This window comes from Pistacia vera, unplaced genomic scaffold (genome assembly GCF_008641045.1).
Source record: "Pistacia vera cultivar Batoury unplaced genomic scaffold, PisVer_v2 Contig1223, whole genome shotgun sequence".
Classification (NCBI taxonomy): domain Eukaryota; kingdom Viridiplantae; phylum Streptophyta; class Magnoliopsida; order Sapindales; family Anacardiaceae; genus Pistacia; species Pistacia vera.
This window is the reverse complement of record NW_022195275.1, coordinates 41,465-47,816: the sequence shown is the minus strand read 5'-3', so window position 1 is coordinate 47,816 and position 6,352 is coordinate 41,465. Positions and strand designations below refer to the sequence as shown.

Here is a 6,352-nt window from a genome sequence, read left to right as displayed (position 1 = left end):
TCGAAATTTCGTTATTCTTCCAGTTACCAAACTGAAGATCTGTCTTTTGCTTACAAGTCAATTGATCGTTAAATCACTAATCTTTGATAAAAAAATTTATTTGAATCCAATGTTGGAACTTTGCGGGTTGTTTCATTTCGATACAATTCTTTGATTTTTAATATTGGGTATGCGTTACTGCTTAATCGTCTATAACTTAAGTGGTCCAGACATTGGTGGGTTTGAGTAGAGTCTTACTTTTGTTATTATTTATTTATTTTATTTTATTATTATTATTTTTTTTTGCTAGATTTTGGTGCTATTTTTTGGTTATCATAATTTAAAATGGTAGCAAAGATGGAATCGTGATGTATTTTTGAGAGAATTGAGAAATGGGAAAGAAGAAAGAAGAGAAGGTGAGGGATGACAAAGTAGACGTTGATAGAGATGATGGTGCATCTTGGTGGTTGGTTCAAAAAGGCATTGGAGCTTCATTTATTTGTATTGCTTTGTTTGCATTACTAGTACGAGTTGCAGTGTCACTCCATCCTTACTCAGGAGCTGGTAATCCTCCAAAGTTTGGTGACTATGAGGCGCAGAGGCACTGGATGGAGATCACTCTCAATCTTCCAGTTACAGAGTGGTACCGTAATAGCACCACCAATGATCTTAGCTACTGGGGTCTTGACTATCCTCCCCTCACTGCCTATCAGAGTTATGTTCACGGCCTTTTTCTTAGATTTTTTGACCTAGAGTCGGTTTCTCTTTTTACATCTCGTGGTTATGAAAGCTATCTTGGGTGGGTATCATTACACTTTTTAATATAATGACACTTTTATAGCACTCTTTTTATATATAATACCAGTTATTATATCTGCTTTTCATTGCAGAAAGCTACTGATGAGGTGGACAGTTTTATCCTCCGATGCTCTCATATTCTTTCCTGCAGTTTTGTATTTTGTTTGTGTTTACTATACTTCTCACAACAGCAGCCGTAGAAATGATATAGTGTGGCACATTTCAATGCTTCTACTTAATCCATGTCTGATATTAATTGACCATGGTCATTTTCAGGTATCAAAGATCTTTTGCTTTCTTGGCTGCCAGCTCCTGTTCTGTACCTTTTATACTAATTCTCATCATATATGATTGTCCATCAGTACAATTGCATCAGCTTGGGCCTTACTGTGGGTGCTATTGCTGCCGTCCTTTCTCAGAAGGACCTTGTAGCTAGTTTCTTATTCACTCTTGCTCTGAACCATAAACAGGTGCTTCCTCTTTTCTACAGCTGGTTTGCATTAATTTTAAATTATCTTTTGCAGTTATCTCACATAGTTGTAGCTGTACCTAGTTTACCATATGTAGTTCAATGTGTTAAAAACCTATGAGTTAAGACCTTGGTATGCTTAATTATTAACTAGGCTGAACAAAAGGGAACTGGAGTTTTATTATGGGCTTGTGTTGAATCTGCTGAAATTTACTTGAGGTAGCATCCAACGATCAGATTCTACTAAACAAAAAGAAGCTTCTTGAAGCTTTCAATAGTGTGTGTTTTAATCTTAGCAAGGGTAAATTATATTATTTGTTCACTCAGAAGCTTGGAGTGACAAGTTGGTACATATATATGTAACCACCAGAAGTTAAGAGCCCATGGTCTTTCTACTCTTCCAATGAGTAAATTCCAATGTATGTGTTTCAATATTTGCAAGAAGATTATTGATTACAGTGCAGCTATAGCAGTAAAGAGATATAAAAATAGGGATATATAAAGAGTTGGGAGATTCTAGTGATGCGGTAAGGTGGATCAAATCCAGTTGTATCCCTGTTATTACAGATTTGATGATTGATCCCAAGAGAACCTTGATGAAATAGCTCTAGTGCTAGTGGTGAATTTCTGGGGTTACCTTCAGTTAAGTCTTATGTTCAAATATTATTCATACTTAACCTTAAGGGTTGGATTAAGTGGTAAAAGCTCTTGATTCAACCAAAGGTCAAGGATCCAAATCCCCTTGTGAAAACATACTTGGAATATTTTAATCTACAAGTTTCCTGGCAGCTGAGATGGTAGGGTCTAGAAGTTGCTCTCAGTCTAAACTTAGTGAACACATAGGAAAGTTTGAGGAATTTCTGGGTATTAAAAGAAAAAACTTATCAATACTTAAAATTTATATTTAAATAAATAATGCTCTGACAACTGATTGAATTTGAACATTGACGTCCCTCTAACTGGGTGATACTCAGTTTCAGCTTAAAATTGGTTGAGGCATTGTTTGCCACTGTTGAACTGGCAAAATATATGCTTCCTTATAACTTTTTGTTGTTCATGATTGGATCTCCAAATAGGAGCTTTGTACAACAGGCCATACTTGAGAGTGCCATCTCATGACACATGCAAGCACAACTACAATCAAACTTAAACTCACTTTATGTCATTGCATGTTCAGTCTTTCATTATCTATGTCCGTCAAATTAATTTTCTTATTTTATCTTTTTACCTGCCAATTGGACATTTTAGCTCACCAATTTTTGAGCTTAATAGTTGCCCTCTCATCGCAAGTTCAGAATTTATAAAATTTTGCAATAGATGTCTATGTTCATTAACATATCCTGAAAAGGTAGTCACATGTGGTTCCTGTGGAACAAATCTATTAGTTTTGAAACAAAGGTGAAGAATGATGATGTATCATCAATGAATGAAAAAGAATCCATACATGAACAAACCAGCAATGTGACTACTATTTTGAGTGTTTGAAATACTCAGGAAATAACGAGATTAGCAAATGGGAAAAGAAATTGTGTCCTGGAAACCTAGCTTTTCTCAGTATCTTAGATTTCTGGAGAAACTTGTGGCTTTTGAGCATAACAAATGAATTTTGGCATAATTTAATCTATTATAATGGAGAAGTTGATGATCCTTTTCAGATGCTATGGATAGCTCTAGTTTTTCATAGTTATTTGATTGTAGGGCTTTGACTAGTTACACTTTTGAACTTCTTTAGGGGTACTTATGTCCCAGCCATTTTGAGCAGGTAGAGGCTAATGTGAGGATTAGGAGAAAAAGGCAATCTACTAGTTATCTTATATGTGTCACAGATCATCTCTGATTAATTCATTTCTCTAGCTAATCCATTTTAAGCTGTTTTACATTTATTTATTTAGGATTATTTTGAAGTGGGTGTTTTGTGTTATGTTTCTGTCAAATTTGTATTTTGATTGTTTTATTATTTTCATTGTTGCGCAGATGAGTGCATATTTTGCTCCTGCTTTTTCCAGCCATCTCTTGGGTAAATGCTTAAGGTGTAAAAGTCCTCTTCTTGAAGGTGATAAAATGGGCCTGTGTTCATGGAACATTTGCTGTTGTTTGGTGGCCATATCTTCATTCAGCAATGACTTTTTGGGGTAAACAACATTAAGAATTTCTCTTCTGTTTACAAATGAATTTGTTGGTCTGATAGTAATATTTGTGGCTACTAACATAGGTTTTTGTCTTTCTGGCTTAGATATATAACTTCTCATGTTTCAAGATCTAGCATTCTTAATGAGACTCTTACGGAAAAAAAAAATGATAAGATTTGGTTTTATTTAGAATATAGTGCTCTAAAAAGACTATTATCCAGTGAGGATTCTGCACTACGAATAGACTTATGAAACAGGTTGACCATCTGATGATTTAGTCGGATGTGCTTTATGCTAAATTTGTCATATCTGTACATTACAATTGACCAGTATATCATGTACATTGAATCTTGAAGTAATCATGTCACCTGTTTTTCTCTGGACATGTAAAGGCTTTTTGGCAATGAATTAGATTGATTTATAAACTAGGAAAAACTAAGTAAAATATTGAGTGTGTTAGAATATCAAACTACTGCTAAACTGCTGTTCATTAGTTTTTTCTCTACTTTAATATTGGTAATTGGTGCCCTTTGCAGGTTTTTTCCCGTCTTGCCCCTTTTGAGAGAGGGTTATACGAGGACTATGTTGCAAATTTTTGGTGCACCACATCATTCTTATAAAGTGGAAGCGATTGTTTACAGTACAATCATTGAAGTTAGTTAGCTTTACTGCAACTGTTTTGATTTGTCTACCTTCAATGGTTCAGCAAGTCTGGCTCCCAGTGGCAAGGTTTCCTTTATGGGCTTATGAATATTTCGTTTCCATTCTACTATTTTCATTCCAAGGTAAGTACAATTTCTTTACTTGTTCATTTTGTCCCATGTGAAAATTTTTTTAAATCATCACTTACATCTCTGCAGTACATGAGAAGTCTATTCGGCTGCCGCTTCTGCCTGCAAGCCTATTAGCCCTAGAAGAGCCTCGTCCTTTTCGATGGTTGACACATCATGCCTTATTTTCTATGTTTCCTCTCCTTTCGTGACAAACTGATTCTTCCGTACATGGCGATGTATGCTCTCTTACTCTTCTATATCTTACACCTGTGGAAGATCCCGTTTGAAGAAAACCGATCATCCTCTTCTATTGCATCAATTATGATCGCTTTCTTTATCTGTGCTCATCTATCCTTCATATTGTTTACTAACCATCCGTCCTCCTGAGAGTTTCCTTACCTCTTTGAAGCAATGATTATGCTTATGTGCTTCCCCCAATTCGCGTTGTGCGCATTTTACTCCAATGCAACAATGGTTGTTATCAAAACATTCTACAGTAGATAAGGAAAAGAAACTTTTTTGATTGTCATGTTTCTGAAATTAGCTCACACTTCATAGCATTTTATCTAACTTTTGTTCCTCTCAGAATCTCAAATCCATAGCAGCAAATGCCCATAGGCATGTGCGGGTGACTAGTTTTGGATTGACTCATCTCACTGTGAGAAGTTTCTTGGCCGTTTGAGCCAATTTCATATTTACATGCTTTTTGGAGAATACGCCTAATTTGCTGTTCCTTTTGTATTTTTCTTTTTCAATTCAAACGTTCTATTATAATTTACACTCTTTTATTTGAAGTAGGATTTAAGCTTGCATACGAACTTATGTACCCATGGTTGCTTTTCTGGGTTTCTTGACTCTTTTGAACTAGCTTGAGGGATAGTTGAGTCAGGCCAGCAAAACACATGACAATACGTAGTGCTCCCGAAATTTGATATTTCTTCATAGATGAATAATTAAAGTTTAAAACACAGTTATCTGGGCTTATTGACAGAGAATCCATTCCAATTTGGCAATGCCCTCCACGAAGGGAAAAAAAAAAAAAGTTTACGTACTGATGAATTGCTCATATCCCAAATAAAGAAAGAAAACCATTTAGCCTTTCAGGTCCAATAGAGATTGCAAGGTCCGCGGTTCTCTGGGGACCCGTCCCGTATGGGCTGGGGCTTCCACTTTTTTGGGGGGGATGGAGACGGGCCTGGCGACTTTTTTAATCCCGGGCCCCTTGGACAGCCCGCCCCCCCGCCGCTTACCCATTTTTATATTTAAAATTATATTGTTTTATTTGGGCCAAGCGTTTTGTTGTGGCAGATCTTGAGGCCCAAAGATAAATTTTGATATAAAGTGGTTGGTTATGACGTGTCATTAGTTTTGTGATTGTTAAGAATTTTATTTAATAATTCTTTTATCCAGATACAAATTATAGAGAATGAATTTTTATATGATTTAAAAAAAAATGTTAAAAAGTGTTATTTTGAATTTGTTTAACTATGACAAATTTCTTGTATATATATAAATTTCACAGCGCAATACTATTAATTATAATAACAAATAATCAAATCCATATAGAAGTATGGTTATATTTAGCCTATTTCAAATGAGTGGGTCAAGCGAGGAGAGTTTATAGATTTGTTTAATTTTAGAATGAGTTAGTGGTATGAACGTGACTTTGGATTGATGTATAAATCATTATTTAGCATTTTTTGCCGTCCTCGTAATGGGGATGGGACCGGGGAAAGGGTTCCTTGTCCCTTCCCTTTTCATTTTCTTTTTTTATTTCAAAATTTTTATCTTTTTTAAATTTTTTTTTTTTTTTATGTTACAAAATATATTATCAACTTTCCTCAAATCATCTGTAGCATTCAAAGATGCCTTGCTTCATAAGTTTGCTTAATGAATTCCATCTCATATATCAACCTCTTCAAATCCTCTCAAGTATTCAAAGATGCTTTCCTTTCATTCGCAAATGTTTGGCTTCCAAGAAAATCGTGTACGACTAGAATTGCCCCTTCCATTACAACAAAAGAAGAAGCTTTGTCTATAAACAAACACCGAATTGTTTTTTCGCAACAATGTAAACGGAAACATAAAATTCTTCCCCAAATTCGAATTCGCGTTTGGTTTCTGCCATTGGTATAAACTAATTAAACCGTACAGGGCCTACAGGCATCTATACTAAGGACCGAACTATTTTCTAAATTTGTTCT

General features: G+C 35.2%; 1 pseudogene; it reads left to right on the top strand.

Annotated features, from left to right (window-relative positions):
* The first annotated feature begins 371 nt into the window (after positions 1–371).
* LOC116115653 lies at positions 372–4,671 on the top strand (annotated as a pseudogene).
* Positions 4,672–6,352: the final 1,681 nt, after the last annotated feature.